This window comes from Xyrauchen texanus, chromosome 14 (assembly GCF_025860055.1).
Source record: "Xyrauchen texanus isolate HMW12.3.18 chromosome 14, RBS_HiC_50CHRs, whole genome shotgun sequence".
Classification (NCBI taxonomy): domain Eukaryota; kingdom Metazoa; phylum Chordata; class Actinopteri; order Cypriniformes; family Catostomidae; genus Xyrauchen; species Xyrauchen texanus.
The window spans coordinates 12,216,826-12,244,785 of record NC_068289.1 but is presented as its reverse complement, the minus strand read 5'-3'; positions in this window follow the sequence as shown (position 1 = coordinate 12,244,785).

Sequence of the window (27,960 nt, the reverse complement as noted above, 5' to 3'; positions counted from 1 at the left end):
CCTCGTCTGTACTTCCACCTCTTTCACACCCAACATCTGTGGTCAAGAGTGATCATTTGAAGCTAACTTTTCCCACCTTTGGCAGATCCTCAGATGATAGTGACCCTCTGTTATATTTAACTAGATGTCATGACTTTATGGCATTACACCCCTTAGAGGATACAGACATTCTGGCAACCTTTCGCACTGTCCTTTATGGAACAGCACGGGACTGGTGGGAAGTGGCTAGATCCTCTGTTACGACCTGGAGTGAGTTTGAGTCCGCATTTCTCACAGCATTTCTTTCTGAGGATTATGAAGACGAGCTAGCTGAGCGTGTCCGCACCCGAAACCAAGGGGAAAATGAGTCCATTAGAGATTTCGCTTTCACTTACAGAGCTTTATGCAAGCGCTGGAAACCTTCACTGACAGAGTATGAGTTAGTTAAAATGATACTAAAAAACATTAAACCATACCTTGCCAGTCAGCTTCGCAGCAGAGTAAGTACAGTGGATGAACTGGTAAAACTTGGGCATCAACTAGAAAAAGACTATGTTCATCAGCTGCATTATGAAGGGCGGACTATGACTTCATCTATACCACCCAAACCTACCCCTAACCGTCAAATGGAAAGACCTGCCGTCCAATGCTGGAGATGTAAAGGTCAGCATTCCCCTGGAAACTGTCCACAATACTCCACTTCACCTTTCACATCGACTCAAAATCCTGCAGGAAACAAGCTGAAATTTTCCAGCACAAAAAACAGGAGCACCATCAAATAACGCCTTGTCTGTCACACCTCCATTCCAGCCATCTACTGCATCTTTTACTTCCAAATGTGAGAGTATACCTCAACAGTTGGTTGTCCCGATTACCATTGGCGGATGGACAGGAAAGGCTATAGTCGACACCGGTGCAAGCTACACTCTGTTACACGAGAGCTTATGGACAGAGCTTGCATCCTCTGATCCACTCGGGCATGGGCCCTTGGCCCACTCTACTTGGCAAATGGTGAGACCGCTGTACCTATAGGATGGACAAATATCAAAATGACACTCCATAACCAAGTTTTTGCCCTACCGGCAGCCATCCTTTCTACTAAAACTCTAGCATACTCCGTGGTCTTAGGATTGGATTTTATATTCACCAGTGGTCTTCAGATCAATGTAACAGATGGAGAATATTCCTTCAAGTCAATTCCCAACAAGAGTTATCCTTTTCAGCCTGGACGAGCTAGTATTCCCGCTAGATGTATCCAGCATCTGGAAAAGAAAAACAACATAAAAATGCAGAGCGAGCTCTCACCTTGTTCAGTTCTATTCCTCCACAGCAAATGCCACAGGTGTTGTCCCAGTCAACAGATAATCTGGATGAAAAAACGTTAATTAAAACCTTGGTGGACACAGCACACTTACCACCTGAGAGGAAGTGCCAACTGCTCCACCTCTTAGAGAACAATCCTCAGGTCTGTACCCTCCAGCTCGGAAGAACAACAGTACTCCAGCATTGTCTTTATACTGTCCATCCTGTACCCATCAAACAGCGTCCCTACAGATTGACACCAGAGAAACAAGATGTGGTACAAGAACAAGTTAAAGAAATGTTGAAGAATTGTATCATAGAACCATCACACTCTGCTTGGGCCTCACCTATTGTCCTGGTCCCAAAGAAAGATGGCAGCCAGAGATTCTGTGTGGACTATAGGAGGGTCAATGCTGTCACTGAGAGAGATGCCTATCCTCTGCCTAATATCACAGAGATATTGGAATCCCTCTCTGGTGCAGGTATTTTCTCCAGCATCGACCTCAACAGTGGGTACTGGCAGGTGACGATGGAACCAGAGAGCAAGTCCAAGACTGCATTCATCGCTCCATCTGGGTTATACCAATTTAATGTCATGCCATTTGGGCTGAAGAATGCTCCAGCGACATTTCAGCGACTAATGGAGACTGTCTTGGGTGAACTGCGAGGAAGAATGTGTTTTGTGTACATTGATGATATTATAATTTATTCACCATCTGTCACCCAACACTTCTATGATCTTCAGACTGTCTTCGACCGATTGCACACAGCCGGTTTAACCATAAACCTGAAAAAAGTAAATTCTGCCTTCATGAATTAACATTTCTGGGACATGTGGTAAACACAAAAGGCATCTCTGCTGACCCCAGCAAAGTAGAAGCCATTCGCGCCTACCCTGTTCCCCGGAACCTTAAAGAAGTTCAACGATTTCTCGGGTTGGCAGGATGGTACCACAGATTTGTGCCCAATTTCTCTCAGGTAGCTGAGCCTATAAATGCTTTAAAGAAGAAGGGACGAAAATTCCAGTGGTCACCACAGTGTCAACAATCCTTTGAGAAATTGAAGGCATGTCTCACCTCACCCCCATCCTGGGTCATCCAGACCTTCAACTTCCTTTTGTGGTCTACACTGATGCCAGTGATTCAGGACTCGGTGCGGTGTTGACGCAAAGGAAAACACCTGGCTTGGAAGAAGTCATGGCCTATGGCAGCCGAACGTTAACCAAGGCTGAGATTAATTATTCTGTTACAGAGAAAGAGTGTCTGGCAATAGTATGGGCGCTAGAAAAATGGCAATACTACCTGGAACCGAAACTCTTCACCGTAGTCACGGATCATTCAGCTCTACAGTGGGTCCTGAATTCCCCAAAACCACAGGACGTCTAATCCGTTGGGCACTCCGTCTGCAAAAATTTGACTTTGTGGTTGAGTATCGAAAGGGAAAACTCAATGAAGCTCCAGATGCATTATCCCGAATGTATTCTGCACCTGGATGCCACTTATACTCCAATCAGAAGGAGGACTTTGGATTTCCACTTTCCGCAGTAGACATCTGGGAAGAACAACACAAAGATCTGTTAATTACCACACTATTTCAGTCACTAGCCGACAATAATTCATCTACGCAAGACCAATATGAGGTAATTGAAGACAAGCTGTATCATCGAACTCATCTGACTAATGGGCAAGTACATTACAGACTCTATATCCCGGCCACCCTTGTTCCAGTAATTCTACAGCATTACCATGCGCATCCCTTGAGTGGTCATCTAGGAATTAGCAAAACTTACCAGAGGGTACGTCAGGTCGCTTTCTGGCCCTCCATGTGGACATCTGTAAAACAATATGTAAAAGGTGCATGAAATGCCAGACCTTGAAAAATGAGAACCGCAAGCCTGCTGGGAAAATTCAACAGACCACCACCAGTCGTCCAAACGAGATGTTGGGAGTAGATATCATGGGTCCACTGCCTCGCAGTTCCTACCGACATGAATATCTACTAGTGTTCGTGGATTACTATTCACGGTGGGTTGAATTGTTCCCCTTGCGAAAGGCCACTGCTCAGGCTGTTGCTTCATACCTCAGAAAAGAAATCCTTACTCGATGGGGGGTACCAGATTTCATCCTCTCTGACCGAGGCACACAGTTCACCTCAGCCATCTTTCAAGACATCTGTGCGAAATGGAAAGTCACCCAGAAGATGACTACAGCATACCACCCTCAGACAAACCTAACTGAACGAGTAAACAGAACATTAAAACAGATGATTTCAGCATATGTGGATGACAATCATAAAAAATGGGACCAACACTTACCTGAGCTACGGTTTGCCATTAATTCAGCGGTACAAGAAACCACCGGTATATCTCCAGCCGAGCTTCACCTAGGGAGAAAATTACAGGGGCCAATGGACAAGCTGCTGCATGGGCAAAACCTTGCTCCGACTGCTCCATCTTACGATGTCACAGAACATCTGTCCGAGTTGCAAGCTAGAGCCAAAGAACACGCCAAAAAGCATCAGTAAGACAGCTCCGTAGCTACAACAAAAACCGAAGAGATGTCTTCTACAAAGAAAAAGACCGTGTATGGGTGAGAAATTTCCCGCAATCAAGTGCACTTCACCATTTTTGTGCAAAACTTGCCAACAAATGGAAAGGGCCATACAGAATAATAAAACAGCTGGGACCACTGAATTATCGTGTGGCACTAGAAGACACTGGTGAGGATGTGCGTACCGTTCATGTATGTAACTTGAAGCCATGTTTTCCTACCGCTGATGAGTTAAACCATCTGGGAAAATCAAAACTTTTGGAAATTTTCCACGAATCCACTGACGAAGATGAAGAGTTTCTTGGTTTCTAACAATGCTACCCTTTAACCAACCTGGAGTTGGTTATTTCCCAGGGGGGAGGAGTGTGGCGGAGCTGAAACGTTACAAAAACAAATTAAATAATTAAATCAAGGTTGTCTCCGCCCATTTCCGTTGCTAAGTGGGGAAAAGGAAATGATGGTTGTCACATAAAAGGAGGAGAACAAACAAACAAAAAAAAAGTGTGTGGGAAAAAGACGCGAAGTTTGTTGTGAAGAGTGCGATTCATCGAGGTGAGAACCGAAAAGCCTCAATAACCGTCAAAACGCCAAACTGAAAGTAAACGCATGAACCGAACGAGCTGTTGGTGGTTAGACGAAGGAAATACTAAAGAAAAAGTAAGGTGTTGTTTGCACTTACCTGGGGAGGCGGTGACGAAATCGACAGCGGGTAAAACGCTGTATCTCTGCTGGAGCGGTTGCTGGTGAGAAAAAACGCTCTCCATAACGATGTCTTCAGCGCGAGCATGTAAAAGTAACCCCAAGCGAGCTGTGATAAGGGCCGTCTGGATCCTGGTTTGTTCCCTCTACCATCCAACAGAGTTTCACCATTGCTAAAGGCTACGGCGTGGCTGGAATTGCGGCTGGTTAACCAAACACACACACACAAATTCACCTCTGCACTTTATACATCCGGGTATTCCGGTTCCCCACAAACTAAACTGTGAGTAATATTTTTATTTTATTTTTTTGGCTAATTTTGTTCTGGAGTTTTGGTTATTTTTATTTTTGATACCAAACAAAATTGACATTTTTGATATTGATTTTGTTCACAAAATCTGTCTCTGTGCCTGGATGAACAACTGTGGAATCTGTGGTCTATGTGGAAAAAAATTGACTGACAGTTTAAAGTGGTGGTATATATTATTTTTTCTTTTTTGTTTTTTCTTGTGAGAAATGGTGTGAAATACAGGCATTTCTAAACTGAGTTGGCACTGTCCTTTGTGATTTATTTTCTGTATTTTGTGTATGTAACTGGTGGCATCTAAGCTATCTGGGTTATTGGTCTGAAATTATTGACAAGGTTACACCTGTCTGGCACCCAAACTGATTAACTTTTATTTCAACAATCGTTGATTGATTGTTTGAATTTATTATCAGGCCGCCACCGTTACAATACATATTACCCATATCTGTCTTCTACAAATATAACTCACTTGGACACAAGATTATGTGAGTTAGTGTCAAGTACAAAGAGTTCCATTGTTACAACCTGCCCCACAACTGGGGTGAGTTGTAACACTAGCTGGGGATGGATGTAACAATGAGAGGTAATTTTCTAAAATAAGATCCACACTATACAATAATATATTTATACAAGAAATTTAATGAAGAATAAAGAATACATTGTTTTGAATTATCTGAACAATTTAAACTGAACAAAAAATCTCTTATTTTTCAAAACTTAACATTATCTGAAAAACTATTTCTGTGTGTGTTTGTTTGAGTGTGCATTTGTGTGTGTGGACGGTATTCCTGAATGTTCATGTGTCACAGGTTCATTTACTGTCAAAAATGTAGATGGCTGGCCCTGGAGTGCAGGCTTTTTGGGCTCAGAACTCACAGTTTACACACTTGACCCACATTTCTTTTGGCCTCGAGTTTGCAAAGTGTTCCATGCACACAATGCAGCAATTCTCATCATCTGAGGTTTCAGAATCCTCTTGATCATTGGGCTTGGGCCTTTTGCTTGTTTGCTTTGCTTTCTTCTTTTGACCCTTTCCAGATGGCAGGGTTATTCTTTCTTTAATGGTAGCTGAGGTGAATGCTTGGGCTGGCTGGTCAGCTGAGGTGGAGATTTGGGCTGGCTGGTCAACTGAGGTAGAGGCTTGGGCTGGCTGATCAGCTGAGATGGAGGCCAGAGAGGCAGATGGTTCAGGGCGATCTGTGACCTGTGATGGTGCATAGTCACACTCCTGGAAAATGTCTGGATTGGAAGGCCAGATGCCTGTACATCTAAAACCAGCTTGTACGTTGCTTGGCGTAGCAGCATTGGGTAATGCAATCCTGACCAGGCTTGGGATGTAATAGATTGTCATTGTTTTTTGCAGGATTCATTCTCATCCATGCATCACTGGCTTTGTTGATTAACTTCTTGAATGGACCATAGACGCTAAGATCAAGGGGCTGTAGCTTATGAGAACAGTGGGGTGGGAAAGAAAGGAGCACTATCTCATTTTCTTTGCAGTAAGTGACTGCCTTCACTGAAAGATGAGAACTGTGGTTGTCCAACAACAGTAGCACATTTCCTCTCAAGACTGACCTTTGTATGCTTAACAAAGTGATCCAGGAAGATGAGGAAATCCTCCTCCTGCATCCATCCAGATCCATTACCACACCCAACACTACCTGGTGGTCCATCATTTAAGAAGTGGTCTTTATATATTTTAGGAGGGAAGACAAAGACTGGATGTGAAGTTGGTGTGGTATAGTGATAGACACAATTAGATGATCGTCCCAAACTTTCATTTAGAACTACTTTTATTTCAGCAGACAACAAATTGTCTACATTTGGTCAAATATAGGGTACAATGCAGCTACATCTTATGGAAAATGTGCCTTTTTCTTATCCTAAAGTGTATTAAGATTAAAACAATTAAATTACATTTTTCATTGAATTTTGAAATGTGTGTTCAATTTGTGACTGAATGGATAAAAGAAGCTTGTTTTGATGTAAAGCTGTCGAGGTTGGACTTTTACCCCAAGTGTAACTACCTTTCATTTTGATAATAGCATGGGAGCTATAGTGATATAGTGTAGATATAAGGGCATTTGATAGATATAGTAGTGTTGCTGTAGGGCAAGTGTTACAACATGGCACTAGCAATGTCAAAGCCACGTGTTGCCAGGGATCAAATTTAGGACATGGTAAGTCATTTTGGATAAAAGTGTTTCCAAATGTGAAAATGTATTATTAGGGCAAAATGTGTAGAAAGATATTTTTTTAGTAACGTTTAAGTACATTTACAAAATTACCACTTCAGCTTTGGAATCACTTTTGGCATTTCGTAATTTCTCAAGTATTTTTAACAATTCTTTTGTTTTATACAATTTTATGCATAAATGTCTGTATTAATCTGCTTTAAGGAAACAAACAGTATACAATGCTTGGACAATCATATTTTACAAATTAATCTCCATTGTTGAAGCAGTCAATGTAGGCTCGCTTTGCACACCCTTCAAAACAAATACACTTAGCTTGATCTGATTAAAATTATGTAACTGGTGTTATTTTTTTCAAAATTATATTATGGGTTAATTACTAGGACCATGGCAGATCTGAAGTGAAATGTGCTAAATGATCTTTTTTTTTTTTTAGGTTAATGCTCTATTGAGTTTTAAATCAACAAAACACACCTCCCTACGCTAAATCATAAACCTAAATCTAACTGATAGTTTCAAACAATGCAATTGCTTAAGCAACCATGTCATATAATGCTTCTCTGAAAGTAACACTTTCAGCTCAATACATCACAGGAGACCACACAAACTCTGCCTGACTGTTAATGTGCATAGGGTTGCCAACTGGAAGCAATGGTTTATGGTTAAAGATTACTTAAATATGGATCATTATAGCTGCAAATGTGATTGTTTTGATTTAGAAGATGTTAATTTAGTGGAGTCGGATAAATGACGTACTATTTGGAGCTTTTTCTTGTACTGCCTCTAGTGTTCATTTACAACTGGCATAATACGAGCCACATAAAAGGGGTCATGAAGTGCTATTTTTTTAAATTGTATTATCTTCCCTGTGGTCCTCTGATAATGTTATGGAAGTTTTTTTTTTTTTTTAACCAAAAAAGTCACAATTTAGTAATATATTATCAATTCCCACTCTTTTTTTGGCCCTCTGTCAGAAACGCTCAGTTTTGGTCAAAGCGTCTCCTTAAAACTTCAATGTAAACACCCACTGTTCTGATTGGCTAACATCGTGCATCCTCTCAAATTCAGCAAACTCAATCTGAAGAACATTATAATAAAAAATATCAGGGTTTACACACCACACATCCAACACATTGCATCTGAATATATTAAACTGTTCATCTCAAGCACAATTGTTATCACTCTGCACCATAAACTTGGCAAACTTGCAGCAAATTGTCTATTGTTGCTAAATGTTTGCTGGAGGTTCACCACTACCGGTGAAGAGCTGCAAAATTCTGGCAAAAATTTGTATGTAAAAATAATGTGTGTTTTTAACTGCCCCTCCTTCAATAATAATTCCTTTGCAAAGCTTGAATCATGAGCTGGAAAAATGCACTTACATAGTCTAAAGCACAGTGAAATTATGCACATACACACTGAAGGCTGAGGTGCACATTGGCGGAAACACACCAAAACGGTAAAATATGTAGTATGTTTACTTACACCTACAATTACAAATTGTGCAGATGGGCGAAAGAATGCTCCCATGACATGTTTGTGCTCAAAACAACAAGAGACAGAGCAGCTGAATGAAAGAGAATTGCTTCTCCCTTTCAGAGTTGTAACATGACACCGCATCATGTTTTAAGTGACATGAGATATGTATCAAGCAGTCAAAGATGTCTGTCTTGTGCATGAATGTATTAAAAAAATCGAAATAGTCCAGATGGGTCCCCTTTGGTGTTATGTTAGGAATAGTTAGCCACGGAAGGCCTGCTCTCTTGACTTGACTTGAACTGCATGCCCGTGGGTGGGCCAAGGGTGCAATAGCGCATGTTGTGGGATATGTAAATTCAAATGAGCAATGTTTCATGACGTCACAAACAGACAGATTTCAAAACGAGACGTTTCAGCAGGGAGGCAACTAGAAATGCTCTTTTTAGACTGAAGAATTTTTCAGTTCTGAAATGTACAGTATGTTTTTATAGTACAGTTACCTCTTATGTGTCTAAATATAGAGGACATTTTGATTCTCCATTTCATGGCCTTTGAATCAGGTTTACCATAATCATTTTGCAAACATAGGTTCGGGAGGAGCTTGTTCATCTAGGCCTGCCAAGCAAACCCCAATGTTATATAAGAAGCTGCTTCAGCCACTCTGTTGACAATTCTTGTGGCATCCCACAGCCTCCCCATCTCCACCTTTATATTTCATAACGCCTATACAAATTTTTTCTTTAAATTGCCTTTATACATCTTGCTAAATTCAGATTTTTCAGGGGGGGATCTCAAAGCTTAAGTCTAGTCCAGTGCTTGAGCCCCTCTGTCATGGACAGCACAGCAAATACATTCGCACTAATGCGTTTCAGGTTCATGAACCATTGCACTCGTGAAATTTATTTAGCCACTTACAAATAAAATAACATATCTGTTGTGTTCAGAAATGTTTTGTTTGTATGTTTTTTTTTTTTTTTATCTGTTCCCAACTGCTGTTTAAACCTAGTTATCTGTGTGTATTAGTACAGAAGAGGATTAGGGCCAAGCAATAATAAAAAATAAAACCATCTCGAGAATAAAGTCATTATAATGCGAGATTAAACTCGTTAAATTTCGAGAAAAAAGTCGAAATACAATCTTGAGAATAAACTCATTAAATATCGAGATTAAAGTCATTATAATGCGAGATTAAACTCGTTAAATTTCGAGAAAAAAGTCGAAATACAATCTTGAGAATAAACTCATTAAATATCGAGAATAAAGTCATTATAATGCTAGATTAAACTTAATGAGTTTTTTCTCGAAACACAACGACTTTATAATGCATTATAGTGACTTTAATCTCGATATTTAATGAGTTTATTCTCAAGATTGTATTTAGACTTTTTTCTCGAAATTTAACGAGTTTAATCTCGCATTATAATGACTTTAATCTCGAGATGGCTTTATTTTTTTTTTATTATTGCTTGGCCCTAATCCTCTTCCGTATATTAGTGAGATGCAGTTTGTTTTTTGTTTTTTTATGTGGTCTATCACTGCCCGTCTCTTGATTTTCTAAACCAGACACCACCTCTTTCTGTAATAAATTAAGGAGCACATGCCAGCTCTTCTATCGCTATACAAACTTTAGGATGGCATATGGACATACATTTTTGGATGGCAATGCTGATTCTCGCATCCTTTGAGCTGCAGCTCCATGTCTAGACTCGCAGATGAGGGTAAGTGGCTTTGGCAGAGGATTTTTTTCCTGAGGCAATTTGTTTTTCCCTAGACAGCTGTCCCTTAACATATCTGGATAGTTGAACACAGCCTCAGGCAGAAAATTAAAGCTGGCTTTAATAAACAAATAAGTGAAGGAAAACTCAGGATGAAAAGAAGCCAGCAGAGACATTTCGAAGCACAAAAGCATCTTTAAATTAACATTGCATCATTTACTCAGTTTCATGTTGGTCAAATCAGTATTACATTCTTTCTTCAATGGACACAAAAGTAGAGGTTTAGCATCTCCAACATGCTTTTTTTTCATGTGAAATTGAATGGGTGCAGATGTTCCAAAACTATATTATAACACCAAAAATAGTCCATGCAACTTGTGCATTATATTTAGGTATTTTTAAGTCATATGATATCTTCATATACGGGTCAAAACTGAATTTGTTATTTGATTAAAATCTTCCTCTCCACCAAAGCTCTAATATCTCATTCATAGAAATTTGTCACATGAGGATGTGTTACTCCAAATGTAGCGGAGCCCTACTACAATTTGAATTACAATGATTGAGACGACAAAATATGGACTAGATTCCGTCTAAAGTACAAAAAACAGAGAATCGGGAGTTGGAGAAGAGATTCTTCAGTTAAAGAGAGTAAATGCATTTATTTTATAACAGGCAAAGTTAATAACTTCTCTTCATTCACAGGAAATTTGTCTAGCTGCTGCATGACTTTTGGAAGTATTATATTCCTTTCTGACCCATCGTCAAGGACAGCGATGGCTTCCATGGTGCTTGTGGAGGAGGACTTTAACTACCTTTAGCATGACACTCGGTGAGTAGTTGGATCTGTCAAGGTAAATAAGTGTAGGTGGCAGGCTCACCATGAGAATGGCTCTGGAGGTGTCATTGATGGAGTCATGGGAACTGTGAGGTGCAGCACTTTATAGACCTTACATGCTTTAATTTTCAGGTGTCTACAGCATGACTCCGATCACATCTGCAACAGAGTTTATCATCTTTAATCCAGGTGAAAAACTGGCGATGATCAACTTCTTGAAGTTATGGCAAGAGTTGAGGTTAAGGTCTCTGTTGTCACAATGGGGGACAGTAGGGCTTTGTCTTGGAACTGGATTTGGGATATACAGGATCTTGCGTGTCAGGAGAAATGGCATTGACTGCTCCCCTGGATGGGGGGTTCCCATGCCTTTACATTGGACTTGGGGCAGTCACTCTGAAACAATGCTGCTGTTCGGCTGGAAATGTGCTTCTCTTGGGACTTAATCTGTAACAAGGCATGAGGCTCTGGGGTGGCTGAACTGGAGTCTGTGAGCATGGAAGTCACAAGCTTAGCTACTTCAAGATAAGGCAGGTCAGGCCTTCTTTGCAGGTGCTTAGTTAAGGCCTCATTTGCCATGAGATTCTTCTCCTGAACACTTTAGGCTTCTTTACCAGAGCCTACAGATGCTGATATTCCATGTCAGCTAGTGAGACATTTTCTTCCCACTGGCAGAGCTCAAACTGCCTTTACTTTATTTTGTCCTCCAAAATGGCAGTCTGGATGCCTGAGAGTGCTGGTGTTACGCTGAGTAGATGAAGGAGACGAGGGGCAAGGATCTAAATGCAGTACGTATTTATTTAAAGTAAAACAGACTGAACAGGAACAAACCAAACATCCACGATGGGAAAAATAAACAAAAAAGCACGAAGACGTCAAGGGACCACGAACGGGGAGAACAGGTGGAAAGGCGAAGAACAAACATCCATAAACATCAACATCGATTGACAATGACTGAACGAAGAACCAGGGTTTAAATACAGCAAGGAACAAACAAGAGAATGAGGGACACCTGGAAGAAACAATCAAGGGAACACCAATCATAACAAACTACAAAGGACTACAAAAACCAAACAGGAACCAGGAAACAGGGGCTAAACTAAACTTCAACATAAAAGCACGAAGACAAAAGACACCAATGAACATGACAGAAACCAAACAGGAAACAGGAACCAGGAAACAGGGACTAAACTGAACTTCAACATAAAAGCACGAAGACAAAAGACACCAATGAACATGACAGAACCCCCCCTCAAAGGATAGGATTCCAGACGATCCAAAAAAAACAAAAGACAAAAAGACCCACAAAGAAAAAACAAAATGAGGGCACCAGGGGCAAACAGACAGTTCAAGGGGGCACAAGGGTCACAGAGACAGTTCACGGGGGTACAAGGGGCACTGAGACAGTCCACGGGGACAATTAGGCAGTCCACGGGAGGCAGGCAGACCAGGGAGGTCAAGAGGGTAGACAGACAGACCAGGGAGGCCGAGAGGGCAGGCAAGCAGTCTATGGGTGTGTGTCAAGGGGACCGGGTCCGGTGGCCTGGGGGGGCGTCAACCGGGCCGGGACAGGTTCAGGAGGCCTGGAAGGCGGCCACAATGTGGGGATAGGCCTGGGGGGCTCGGGAGCTGGCCACGAGGCGAGCACCAGATTAGAAGGTCTGGGAGCGGGCCATGGGGCAGGAGCTGGTTTGGGTGGCCTGGGAGCTGACCTCTGGGCAGGGGCCGGTACAGGAGACCTGGGAGCTGGCTGCAGGACAGAGGCTGTGGAGCCGTGTGAGGCGGGGCCAAGGAGGACTTTGGAGGTGGAGCCATAAAAGACTTGGGAGGCGGCGCCGAAGGAGGCGTAGGCTGGGCCGTGGGGGGCTCAGGAGGCAGAGCCGAGGGAGGCTCAAGAGGCGGAGGCTCAGCCGAAGGTGGCGAGGGCGAAGGAGGCTCTGAAGACAGAGCCGATGGAGGCTTCGGAGGCGGAGCCGGGGCAGGCTCGGGAGACTCCGGAGGTGGAACTGAAGGAGGTTCTGGAGGTGGAGCCGCGGGAGGTTCAGGAAGTGGAGCCGAAGGAGGCGAGGGCGAAGAAGGCTCTGAAGGCAGAGCCAAGGGAAGTTCAGGTGGCGCAGCTAAGGGTACCTCAGGAGGCGGAGCCGAGGAAGGCCTTGGAGACAGGGTTGAGGAAGGCGGAGCCGAGGATGGCTCGGGAGGCCCAGGAGGCGGAGCCATGGGAGGCTCTGGAGGCTGAGCCGAGGAAGGCTCAGGAGGCGGGGCCAAGGAAGGTGGCGCCGTAGGAGGCTTTAGAGGCGGAGACCTGGAATGCTCTGAAGGCAGAGCCGAGGGAAGGGGCGCCGTAGGATGCTCTAGAGGCGGAGCCCTAGAAGGCTCTGGAGTCTCTGGGAGCCGAGCCGTAGGAGGCTCGGGAGGCAGAGCTGTAGGTGGCTCGGGAGTCTCTGGGAGAAGAGCCGTAGGAGGCTCAGGAGGCAGAGCTGTAGAAGGATCTGGGGCGGAGCCGTAGGAGGCTCGGGAGGTGGAGCCATAGGAGGCGGAGCCCTGGGTGGCTCGAGAGACTTGAGAGGCGGAGCCCTGGGTGGCTCGAGAGGCGGAGCCCTGGAAGGCTCGGGAGGCTCGAGAGGTGGAGCCCTGGAAGGCTTGAGAGGAGGAGCCCTGGAAGACTCGAGAGACTGGAGAGGCGGAGCCCTAGGAGGCTCGAGAGACTTGAGAGACGGAGCCCTGGAAGGCTCGAGGGACTTGAGAGGCGGAGCCCTGGGAGGCTCGAGAGGCGGAGCCCTGGAAGGCGGTGGCTCTTGGATGGTCATGATTACTGGCGCTGGCTCTTGGACGGTCATGGCTACTGGCGCTGGCTCAGGGACGGTCGAGGCTACAGGCACTGGCTCACTGACCGTGGCTGACGAGGGCTCAGGCTCGCTGACAGTGGCTGACGAGGGCGCAGGCTCGCTGACTGTGGCTGACGAGGGCGCAGGCTCGCAGACCGGGGCAGGCGTGGGCTCTGGCTCGCAGACCGGGGTAGACATGGGCTCTGGCTTGTTGGAAGGTGGAGCAGGCGAAACAGGAAGAGCCATGGACGACTGGAGGGTCACCACTGTGGGAGGAGAGGCAGGAACCCTCTCAACCACACCCACAGTGAACGGCGAGTCGCATGCCAGCAGCGTCACCTCCATGAAATCGCAGAGCGTCCAGCCGCGCGTCGCCGGTGGCAACCGCTCCCTGAGCGAAATGGTCAGGCCATCCCGGAAGAAAACCACCAGGGAGGAGTCAGGGAAGTCTGTGGCACATGCCAGCTCCAAAAAATCTCGGACATGGTCCTCCACCGGACGGTTTTCTTGCCTCAGATTCAACAAGCGACAGCTCGCCTGAAGTACCGCTAGATCCATTAATTGGTCAATCGTTCTGTTACGCTGAGTAGATGAAGGAGACGAGGAGCAAGGATCTAAATGCAGTATGTATTTATTTAAAGTAAAACAGACTGAACAGGAACAAACCAAACATCCACGATGGGAAAAATAAACAAAAAAGCACGAAGACGTCACCTCTCGTCTGCCTTCTCCTGACTTCCCTATTCGTGACAGTTTCAGAGTAACTGTCTGGCATTTTTTGGAATAGATTTTACTGCAGATGCAGTGGTTTCCCAGTTGGAATTAATGCTGTTGTGCACATGATGTGACTTTCAACTGAGACAGGAATATATGGGAAAAGGGGGGGTATTGTGAAGCATATTTTTCTGCATTTATTGTATGCTATTATTATTTGGTGTTGTTGAATTTATCCCCTTTTCTCCCCAATTTGGCATGCCCAGTTCCCAATGTGCTCTAATTCCTTGAGGTGGCACAGTGACTCGCTTAGATCCGGGTGGCATAGGATACATCTCAGTTGCCTCCACTTCTGAGACATTCAGCCTGCACATCTTATTATGTGGCTTGCTGTGCGTGTTACCGCAGAGACCTAGCAACCAGGCCACTTAGTTGATTTTGAAGCCTGGCTGGAGTCACTCAGCATACCCAGAATTCGAACTCGCGATTCCAGGGGTGGTAGTCAGAATCTTTGCTTGCTAAGCTACCCAGGCCCCCCATTGTAAGCTAAGTTGATTTGTTTTGCATTTAGGGGCAGAGATTGAAACCGATTCCAGAATATATTTGAAATGAACTGAATGGGATCACTACTAGTGGAAAAGTGTTACTTGACTATGAATAATACTCTATGAACCTTTTTTATTTGTTTTGTTTTGTTTTGATGATGTTGACCAACTGAATGATATTTTGACCTAAAACCCTTGGAAAATAGTAAAACGGCAAGAAATTATGCATGCTGGCTTCAATCGGATGACTGACCAAATCATAATCAATTTGAAAACTTTATAGATAGTACAGGGAGCATAAGAGACCCAATCAAATGAAGCAGTGGAGGGAGCAATGATGTCTTGGAATCTGTGCTCAGATGATAACCATCCAGCTTACTAACTGGGGCCTTGAATTCAGTCAGTCTCGCTTGAGATAAACACATCACATTTCTCTGTTTAAATATTTCCATCCAGCTTACTAACTGGGGCCTTGAATTCAGTCAGTCTCGCTTGAGATAAACACATCACATTTCTCTGTTTAAATATTTCCATTAAAAAATACACAAGCACTGCCATGTTTGTTTATGTTTGAGGTAGTCACATAACTCTACCACATAACCATGTGACCTGTTATGTCTCTGTCCGGTTATTAGGTCAGTGGAAAAGTGTGGCCAGTTAACGATAGGCTCCAGATTACGCCAGCCATGAACCAGCTGAGCACAGGCTTGGCCCGAGAACCATTGCCATTTTGTTGGAAATGGGCTGACACTGGCGCCCTCGCAGATCCACAATTGCAATGGAAGGCTGAGCTGTCATTGGAGCTTCCACCCCTCGCGTCATAGAACCACGGAGTGGAGCGTGTGGGTCGCCAGATCCCACCCACATCATGGATCCTCCTGTGGAATCTTCCCATCCTACTCGACACCAAGGATGCCAGATTCCCCTTTATTTTAAACACCATTCCCCTGGACACTTTATTTCCCCCATTTTGAACATTTTATATTGATTGTTATTTCCAATAAACGCCTCTCCATGTCTTGATTGAGTCTCTTGCTCACCCGCCACAACAGTAATAACACATACTATCACTGGCATTTTTTTCATAAATGCATAAACACAGAACAATAACAAGGTACATAGATGGAGCTTTTCATCTCTTCCTGTGTTGAAAACTGAAACCGGAACATCCAGGAAACAGCGGCTCAACTTTAGTTCCTTGGGCATGCTTTATGCTGAATACCATTGGTTGTCATGATGGAGAGATTAGACAGAAATGTAGGTCATTATTCATTTAAATTTTTTCCATCTACTGCAGGTCTGAAATGTACTCTCCATGGTTACGATAGTAATGTAGGCTCACAGTTTAGGAGCGGGTTTGGTTATTAGCAATAATTAATCATTATCATAGATTATCTATTATCTATTATTAAAATCAATAGAACATTTATTAGAATCAATGTTAGCTTTTTAATCCTTTAAATCGACAATCATCAAATTGAATAGAATATGAATTATTATCCAAGATAATAATTAATTATTAAAATTAATTAAACATTGATTAGACTTAACACTAGCTTATTGATCCTTCAAATTCAACAATCAGCAAAGATAATTGTCAATTATCAAAATCAGTAGAATATTCATTAGGATTAATGTCGACGGGGCACCACCCTGGAATCAGGGACAAATAACCAGACAGTATAACAGTCTCAATATTAGATTGTTCTCTTAGGAAAATTGATGTCCATAGATCATCAATATTCAAAAGGAAGCAACGAAGGTTTGAATTCGAGCACTGGCATCCCCTGCCAGCCTTTGACACATGTATATGCAAAACAAACCAGTCAATAAATGCAGCCAATAAACTTCCGACCTACAACTACAAACTAAATAGTGACTTTATTAGATATGGTAACAAAAATAAGCCTATAACACATGGGAGGACGGTATGTGTGTGTGTGTGTGTGAGAAGTGACGTGCACAAAATGGCGGACGCGACTCTCGTGCAGAGTACTTCACGTGAGAGTTCCGGCCAGAGAGTATGGCCGCGAATATGGGCAGAGAGAAGCCGGTTAATGGCGTCTGCCCGTGTATGGCGTGTCTTCGCTTGTACGATAACTTGGGGACAAAGCTGAGCTTTATCACAAAGTTATCAACTAGCCAAATGTTTGTGAGGGGTTCGTGTGTTTGTGTGGTTAGTACAACAGAGAGAGAGATAGAGAAAGTGGTGGTGCCAAAGCCGGTTTCACAATCGTGGGAGAGAAGGTAACTGTTAGTTTATCACTCAGAGACGCGGTGAACGCGTAACCCATCCCGCGGCCCTTGGTTCTTTAATGGATAAACACAGTGTGCCGGTCTCATCTGCGATGGTGTAAATACACAACAGTCCAACGTGGTTGATTACAACACAGCAAACTCTCTTTTGTGATAACAGTTTGTTACATCAATAGCTTGAGTATTATTAGCAACAATGAGCGGACTTGGCGGTCCATAAACTGTACAAACAATAAACTTGATCCACAAGAATAACACACCTAAATATTCGATCTCTGCCCATACATCTTACTTGGATCGCATGAGGATGCATGTAGAACGTGTGTTCATCCGTCGTTTGACACCGACTCGGTTTCTCGAGGCTCAGGTGATGACGGGAGGCCGTTTCCTCGCTCTGTCGGAGGGGGGCTGCTAATTCTCGCCGGGCTGGCGGAGAAATCAGCGACGTCAACTTGATTGAAGAGGAAAGGAGATCCTTCTTTCTTCACTTCTGCAGGCAAACGGATGAAGATGCGGATTGCTTGGCAGTTTCCTTCGGATCCGTTAAAGTGTTCGGTGGAACACAACGTAATCTCAACTCGTCCAGCAAGATAGAGATTGTATGGCCGCAGTTTCAAGTTGCACGTTACTTCCTTGTGCAATGAGGCAACACGTGAGAGCAGCGATTCATTACGTCTATGCACGGCGAGTAAAGTCACTGGAAGCAAGGTACAGAGCGATTTCCGAGGTATTTGTACTCCTGATGACATCGTAATTGGGGTGCGTTCTGTTAAGTTCCTCATCCAATAGGAGTTGAGATTTTGATCCTTTGGAATTTCACACAGTTGTAAAGTGAGAAAGGCTTCTTGGGAGTTGTAGTTGGTTTTGTACTCCCTTTGTTTGATTTTGGTGTGGTTTTTATCAGCAAGGTTTATGACTTTGTTTTTGTGGGCCTCAGTCAGGCTTTACGACTGTGTTAGGCCTGCCTTTGTCTTGTATCTGAATACATGAGGCCCAACAGTAATATATGGTTTACGAGATTTATGATACTTCTTTGGTGTTTCATATATATATATATATATATATATATATATATATATATATATATATATATATATATATATATATATATATATATATATATATATATATGTACACACTCACAACCACTTTATCCCTCTCACCTTTTCTGTTAACCTTTCTTTCGACAGGAAATTTATGTAATGAACAAAACAGCAAAGATCCACAAACCAGCATGTTTCATCCTAACTAGTTTCTTCATGTACAAGCAAAATTTCTGTCCCCTTTGTGTGAACAGCATGTCTTAATGCGTTTACTTTAGAGAGTAGTTTTCGTGTGGTCATGTCTAATACTTTTCGCAATATTTGGAAATGGATCAATCCACTCAAATGCTTGAATTTCTAACAACCTCTGTGTGTCATTTGTGACAGCTGTCTGTACAGTTTCCCCCCTTTGTTTCTCAAAGAACATATAGGTTTTTGAATCTACTAATACAGATTGAACATTAAAAAATTAAACAGGCTTGGAGAGGTACATTTCTGTGGCAGAACAAAGTAATGGTTACTTCAGTTTGGATGATTAATTCGTTTTTCTAATGGCACTGACTGGAAAAAAAAGGACAGAAACTGCATCCTTATTAGGTTGCCCATCTTGAAAAAACAATTACCAATATCCGTGCTCGTGAAGAATGACTGAATCTGCTCATCAAACAAGAAAGACTAATTTCCAACAAACCGTTAAATGGAGCTGAGAGTACATTACTCAAATTGACAGCTAAAAACATAATGAAAGTAGCCAAAATATTTAATCAGTTCCTCCAGGAATTTGCGATCCTAAGAATTTATGCAAATTCAACCAGTCTCTGCATTATTTGCAGTAGCTTGCAATTTTTCTGCATAACCTGTGAATCTGATGCAATCCGATCACTTTTTATCCGTATTTACAGCGGCAAAACAAGTGCTCAAGAAGCTTAAAGCAGTCTCCAAAATTACAAAGTAAGCATCTTCTGCTTAATTGTCTCTGTGGCATGTCATTAACCCTGCCTGTATATGAACCCACAATGAGCAAGAACATTTACCATTACACGTATATTAAAGCAAAACCATATTAAAGCATTTGCATTCACTATCGAAAGTCTTATCTAAACTTTAAACAGTGTGCGTACATCACTGCTAGGGTTTAATCTTTGCACACTCTTCAGGAGCTGCTATAAATGGTGTTCGGTGCGAGTTGGTTATGGACTCACAAAATGCACCAGAAAATGAGACTCAACATTCATGAAATGTGTTTATGATTGTCATTGTCATTAGTTTAAAAATCTCTTATTTGCATAGTGTAATGTGTATACAATTTGAAGTGTTCAATAATCACAGTTCTTTTGCATAAAACATGGTTATATCAAATGATGACGATCAGATAATGTAATAATCAAAGATCTGATATTGAATCCTCATTTCTGTTTTTAATTTACATATATTAGGTCTACTATTTAAACCTTACTAAAGTTTGCTTGCATTGTCAGGAAATTAAAATTAAATAAAATGTAGTTCCCCTTCTGTCGCTCTCTCCACGTTGTGTCGGAGAAGCGACACTAGGGGTCTCTCTTGAGCACCGACTATACCTCTGATCTATGAAAAAAGGCCAATGAGACGATGGCAGCTAGTATTTGCATACCCCGCCCCCGGACATATGGGTACAAAGGCGAGGCAAATACTAGAGTTCATTCAGAAATTTTCTTCGGAGCCGATGGTTGTGCATGCTGTTCGAGTGAGATCACACCAGTTCCAGTATTCCTCTGACGCTCTGCAGGCTGTTGGATTGATGGCGCATTACAGCGGCGATTTCTCCTTTTTGCACGGCAGTGCAATTGCCCCTGGGTGCTTCGACAGTGCAGAAACCCAAACTCTAAGAGAGTTGTTTAAAAGAGTGATATTCTCTAAATGAGCAATACACAGCGGCGTTGAACGTCCTTTTTAGGACGTGTCTTTTTAAAGACGTGTTTCCGCTTCTGTGTAGTTTCTGGATGCTGTTGATTTCTCCCCACCTCCGATGGTCATAAAAGCTGCCTGGCGTACCTGGGCTGTGATTACACGCAGGCAGCGTTTTTATGAATGGCCTATGTTTTCAGGGCGAGAACATAGCCATGACAGCATTGCGGTCGCAGGCTTTCATTTGTCATGAGAGAAAGCCACTTCAGCCACCCCCCGCGCTTCGCCTCTTTCCTATGGGATTGAGGCAGGCGCCACGGGCGATGGAGGCGATTTGGGGAAAATGACGGGCTGTGTTCGCCGGGTAAATCCCCGTGAACCACCCGCCTCCCCGGCATGCTTGCTTGCTCCCATCTGAGCTCGGGATGAGCTATTTCTCTCCAATGGGTTATGTTCTCAGTGCGAGAACATAGCTGAGGCAGCATTGCGGTTGCGGCTTCTTTTGTCATGAGGGAAAGCCACTTCAGCCGCCCCCCGCACCTCGCCTCTTTCCTACGGGATTGAGGCAGGTGCTGCGGGCGTTGGAGGCGATTTAGGGAAAATGACGGGCTGTGTTCGCCGGGTAAATCCCCGCGAACAACCCGCCTCCCAGGCACACTTGCTTGCTCCCATCTGAGCTCGGGATGAGTGCGGCCCGCTTCACAGCTGGCCTGCCGGTCCCTTGAGCTCCCAGTATTGGATGACGATAATCACCGCTGCATCGGAGAGCGTTACAGTGGCGTCTGATGTTGATGGCTCGTCTGCGCCGCCACCTTTGGGTCTGCGTGCCCAGTCTGAGCCTGATGCACAGAGGTCCGCTATGCTTCCCCGGGTACAGCGAGCACGAGGTTGAACCAGAAATTCCCGTCCCCCTCCCCCCTACTTGATTGGTTCCACGGGCATGTGTGCCGCTCACAGCCGCGCCCCCACCGTTCCTTTCTTCCCGGACGTGCATGACGAGCTGAGCAAGACAAGCTTCCTTGCTCCTCCGCTCTCACTACCCTCAGACTGCTTCCGCCCCTGCATGCCATGGCCCCCTCCTGCAAGTCAACCGGGCCAAGGCACTCCAAAATTTGCACTTGGGTAGTGCTGTTCTTCACGTGCTGCAGGAACTGCACTCGAACAGGCTATGGCCACCCTCGTGGTCCGGAAACGCAACACATGGACTGGACATGGTCGCAGTAGAGGAGGTAGACAAAGCACTCTTTCTCAAATGCTCCCGTCTCCCAGCTCCGTCCATTCGGCGACACCACCTGACGACTCCACCCAGTAGTCCTCAGTGGTGAAGAAATTATGCAAATTCAACCAGTCTCTGCATTATTTGCAGTAGCTTGCAATTTTTCTGCATAACCTGTGAATCTGATGCAATCCGATCACTTTTTATCCGTATTTACAGCAGCAAAACAAGTGCTCAAGAAGTTTAAAGCAGTCTCCAAAATTACAAAGTAAGCATCTTCTGCTCCGCTCTCACTACCCTCAGACCGCTCCCGCCCCTGCATGCCATGGCCCCCTCCTGCAAGTCAACCGGGCCAAGGCACTCCAAAATTTGCACTTGGGTAGTGCTGTTCTTCACGTGCTGCAGGAACTGCACTCGAACAGGCGATGGCCACCCTCGTGGTCCGGAACGCAACACATGGACTGGACCTGGTCGCAGTAGAGGAGGTAGACAAAGCACGCTTTCTCAAACGCTCCCGTCTCCCAGCTCTGTCCATTCGGCGACACCACCTGACGACTCCACCCAGTAGTCCTCAGTGGTGAAGAAACAGATGGAGGCTATTTCACACATCCTGCCCTGCCGCAAACCTGCCGCCAGGGGCCATGCCCTGTCTGCTCGCCGAGGGCGTCCTCCTACGGCTTTCAAGAAAGAAAGAAAAGCAGTGCTCCGCCTCAACAACCATGGGCCCAGCTCTCAGCCTCGGCGTCGAGCTCCCCGCAGAAGATGGATGCCCCCTCATCTCACGGACCCCCTTGAGGACCCGGAAGGCTCCCAGGCGCTCCTGAGATGACCGTCCTAGAGACCGAGACGTTAGCTCCGGAGCTGGTAAGACCACTCCGTCCCCCGGTGGGGGGCCGGGAGGAGAATCTTTTGTTGAATTAATTTAATTGGTACTCACATTCTCAATAATAGAGCTATTTCCTTTTTTGTCTCTGGGTCACCTGCCCTGCCGGCCGGTTCTGACGAGTCTAGAGGTCCCCCTGCAGGGCGCGGAGCAAGGTAAGTGCTTTGAGTTTGTTCTGAGCACCAAAGCCTCGGGACGCACCCTTGCCTCCCGACGCCACACTACCTGCTTCGCCCCGCTGTGAAGCCCCTGCCGGGTACGTCCAAAATACCCAGCACGGAGTTTGGAGGCGTGGCTTTCACTGCCCAACCGTCACGCTGGCTGTACCGGCATCATCGTCATCATTATTGCCAGTGCCAGCACATCGTTACAGTAGGCCTATTTTATTTTGTATTATTAATACTACTTTTGTCATAACTGAAATCTGTCACAAACAATATTGATTGTTTTGTGACGATTCATAATTATTTTCCAAAGATGAAGATTTGCTTATGAATATTTAAGAAGTCATCTTAACAGGTAGATAATGGCTCATCATTAAATCAATCATGGTCACAACTTTATTGTGTATAACACTTTATGAACAAATCATCACGTAAAGGAGCATTACAGTATCCTACTATTCAATGTGTATTCTCAAAATATCCCATATGCATATGTTGTAATTGAGGAAGAAAATAACAACAGCTCTGAAGTCCAATACTACAGATCTACTCAGTTTTTTTTTCTTTTCTTTCTTTCTTTCTTTTTTGTGCTGCCACCTACAGTACAATACCAGGAAGGTGCAGCACCATGCAAGAGCAAATATAAAAATGAAATGTAGAAATGCATTATTCGCAGTCCTGAATAATGATGAAGAAAGATGAACTCGGTCAAAGTCCCTTTCAAGGCAAGTCAGTCCACTCTTTCACTTGGCGACCATCTTTGGCATGGTCTCAAGCAGAATGGACAGCTTTTATCTATGTAAACAAGTGACATAAAAATTTGAATGGGGAATGACCAGCATGTCTCAAATGGTCATTATGTTTAAAGAACATATTTCAAATCAGCATAAAATCTAATAACAATGGTATCATTATGCTTCTCATGCTCGGTGCTTAAAAACGCTATTTTTCAGGCTGGTTCGGCTAATGTACATGTTCATTCTCAAGTTGACTGACAGGCGATCTCTGCATCCAAAACACGATAGGCTCTTTTACTTGTAAGGTGGGACTTCCTTTTCTAACACTGGGCATTCCAATTTTGCCAGTTCATTTGAATATAAATGATCTGTCTCTGCTAAATTGTCTCTGACTCTGTATAGCATAAACATGTGTACTTCATTGTTTCCTCACATGGTCATTATAATTGATTATTAAATGCCACAAACGATGTGTCGAATGTACATCATCACATGGTTGAATTATTTACACATCTACTAAGCATTATAAAAAAATGTATTATTGGGTGAGCAAGCTAACGTTTTGGGTCGTATTTGCACACCCTGGCACACCCATTGCTATGCCAATGCTCTTGTTTCTCTTATCAGGAATTTGTTTAATCTGTCTTATTTATCTGCACATAACTGCTTTGCAGTAACTATAGCATGACTGTCAAACTTTCACTGAGCTACCTTTCAGTTTGCAAAAAAAATTAAGGCATTGAGTTAAAGGCATTGCAAAGATTTTCCCATTACCCCTTATTTTAATAAATAGTTCACCACAATTTTCAGAAATGAAAGTTCTGTTATCATTTAATCATCCTCATGCCATTACAAAATGTGCATGACTTTATTTCTTCTGTGGAAACACAAAAGGAGAAGTTTTGAAGAATGTACTGGACACTCTTTTCCCATCATATTACATTTTCAATAAGGATGAAAAAACACACACAATATAGTAGGAGTAAAGACCTGAGCAACTTTGACAAAGGCCAAATTGTTAACGCCAAACGACTGGGTCAGAGCATCTCTGAAACGTCAAGGCTTGTGGGGTGCTCCAGATCGGCAGTGGTGAGTACATACCGACAGTGGTCCGAGGAGGGACAAATTACAAACCAGCGTCAGGGTGTTGGGCACCCAAGGCTCATCAGTACACAAGGGGAACGAAGGCTATTCCATCTGGTCCGAACTGACAGAAGGCCTACTGTGGCACAAGTCACAGAATATTTTAATGATGGACACGGGAGGAATGTGTCACAACACACAGTGCATCACACCCTGCTGCGTATGGAGCTGCGTAGCCGCAAACTGGTCAGAGTGTTCGTGAAGACCCCTGTCCACCATCGAAAGCGACTATAATGGGTACGCAAGCGTCGGAATTGATCCTTGGAACATAGCCGCAGGAAATATATGTGCTGAGGGTGCTGCAGTACCCCCTGTCAGTGTTCCAGTGAATGCATGTAAAATTTATGAAAATTTATTAATGTTATTAGTGGTGCTTGCAAAGCATCACTATTGTAATCTCACATACTTATTTTTATTTTTCTTTTTTTTATTATTATTCTATCTCCGTACAAAACTTCGGCACCTAACTCGTCCCGCACCGTTTGGCGTACACCCACGAATGAGGTGTCAAATCAAACGGCCTATTGAGGACACGTGTGCTATGACTTTTATAAGCGATCGAGGTACGGTAATTGCCCCAGGGGCAAAAAAGCGGCCGAAAAATCCCATAGACTTAACATTGCGACAAACTTTGACGCGTCACAGCTCCGGCGAGGATTTCGCGAGAAGCGTGTGATTTGCCATATTTGAAGAGGCTGGCAGGCTCTGTAAGAGCATACCTCAAAATGGGGTAAAAGTTGCACCCCTGGGGGCAGGAGCTGCCCAAAATGCCCCAATTGACTTACAATGGTGTAGGACGGCCCATGAAATGAAATGGCATTGGGATTTGTATTCAACATAGCTCTGGATCACAGTGTCATAGAGACAATGGGGCGGGCTCATTTTACTCAGACGACCAATCAGTATCTCAGGATCATTTTGAATCTATCAAGCCACGCCCTAGCAACAATTTAGAGCACCTTAGCAACAAGTCCCATAGACTTCTAATGAAAGACATCAAAGGGATATCTCCGGATAGAAGTGTCATAGAAACACAAGGGTGGTCTCGTTTCACTCGGGGCAGCAGACAGCCAATCATGAATCACCTCAACACTTCCTAGCCCCTCCCTAGCAACCATTCTCGAGCACCTTATCAACCAAAATCCATAGAGGATATCTTCCATTCTGAATGTCACAGAGGCATGGGAGTTGGTTTATATCATTCATACTGACAAGCAGCCTTTGGAGATTAATGATTGGCAGCTGCCAAGCCACTCCCTAGCAACTAAACAGAGTACCCTAGCAACCATTTAGCAGTAACTATATCTCTGCACCAGAAAATCAGAGAAACTTCTGGGTTGATTTATTTCAATCAGGATGGCAAGGAGACTTCATTAGTATCACTAAGGTAACTGCCTAGCAACCAGATGGGGTTACCCTAGCAACCGAGTAACAAATCACATATCTCTGCATCAGAAAAACGTAGAGACTTCCGGGTTGACTTATTTCAATCAGGATGGCAAGGACACTTGATTACTATCACTATGATTACTGCCTAGCAACCAGATGGGGTTACCCTAGCAACCGAGTAACAAATCACATATCTCTGCACCAGAAAATAGTACTGACTTCCGGGTTGATTTATTTCACTCAGGATGGCAAGGACACTTGATTACTATCACTATGGTAACTGCCTAGCAACCAGATGGGGTTACCCTAGCAACCGAGAAACAAATCACATATCTCGGCACCAGAAAAGAGTACAGACTTCCAGGTTGATTTATTTCAACCAGGATGGCAAGGACACTTCATTAGTATCAATATGGTAACTGCCTAGCAACCACATGGGGTTACCCTAGCAACCGAGTAACAAATCACATATCTCTGCATCAGAAAAGCGTAGATACTTCTGGGTTGACTTATTTCAATCAGGATGGCAAGGACACTTGATTACTATCACTATGGTAACTGCCTAGCAACCAGATGGGGTTACCCTAGCAACCGAGTAACAAATCACATATCTCTGCACCACAAAATAGTACTGACTTCCGGGTTGATTTATTTCACTCAGGATCGCAAGGACACTTGATTACTATCACTATGGTAACTGCCTAGCAACCAGATGGGGTTACCCTAGCAACCGAGAAACAAATCACATATCTCGGCACCAGCAAAGAGTACAGACTTCCGGGTTGATTTATTTCACTCAGGATCGCAAGGACACTTGATTACTATCACTATGGTAACTGCCTAGCAACCAGATGGGGTTACCCTAGCAACCGAGAAACAAATCACATATCTCGGCACCAGAAAAGAGTACAGACTTCGGGTTGATTTATTTCAACCAGGATGGCAAGGACACTTCATTAGTATCAATATGGTAACTGCCTAGCAACCAGATGGGGTTACCCTAGCAACCGAGTAACAAATCACATATCTCTGCACCAGAAAACACTACAGACTTCGGGTTGACTTATTTCACTCAGGATGGAAAGGACCCATGTATTGTATTACCTTGGTAACTGCATAGCAACCACATGGGCTTACCCTAGCAACCGAGTAAAAATCACATATTTCTGCACCAGAAAATCGTACAGACTTCTGGGCTGATTTATTTATGACCGTAATTTTTTTCTTTTCAAGTTACAACATGCTGTTTGACGAGTTTTGCCACGGCAAGCACCACTCACATTTTCTTCAGGAAATGTACCTATCTAGTTTGTAATGCTGTATTCTGTGTTAATCTCGTTAAATACTCCCTCCAATGAAAATCAAGTTGTAAACCTTGTTTACATGTCCATAGGGGATTTTTTATATGCTAGAATATATACCATGAGTAAAATCAGCTGTCAACGCCATGGCTGAGCATTTTAACCTTTGAACTTCAGTGTACCAAGGACAATCTCAAAAATGCGGATTCAGACAGCCAGGGTTTCATACATCAAAAACCTACGGAACCCATCACGTCAACTTGTGGGGAGAGACTTTCCATATCAATAGCATATGCTATGGCGAAGAAAGGGGTATCATGAGAAGCCAGGAGTAGCTACATATCGGTATTTTGCAAGACATATTCTATTTTATGAGCCAAAAGGACAAATGGTGAGCCTTCATGTATTACCAAAGTATCTGAAAATCCGAGATAAATGGGTGCAGTTTATTTGGAATTTTTAGTAATCATTTTCCAGAGAACTGTTGGATGGGTTTAGCCACTAAACTTATATTGAAGCCCTATCAAGCTCTATCAATTATCCTTTTAAATACGGAATTTTGATTATCAAAGATTTTAGGGGTTAAAGTGTCTGGCAAGGGACTTTAACGAAAGTAATGATGAACGTGTGTTGAGTACTTTTTTTTCATACACGATTACAAAGATGACAAGAAAAAGCTTATGACAAAAATGTAATGATTTTAATTGATATCATTACAAAAATGTGAGGAGAAAAAAATTATACTGAAAGACATTAACATTGCACTAATAATGTTCTCAAAAAGAATATTCAAGAAAGAA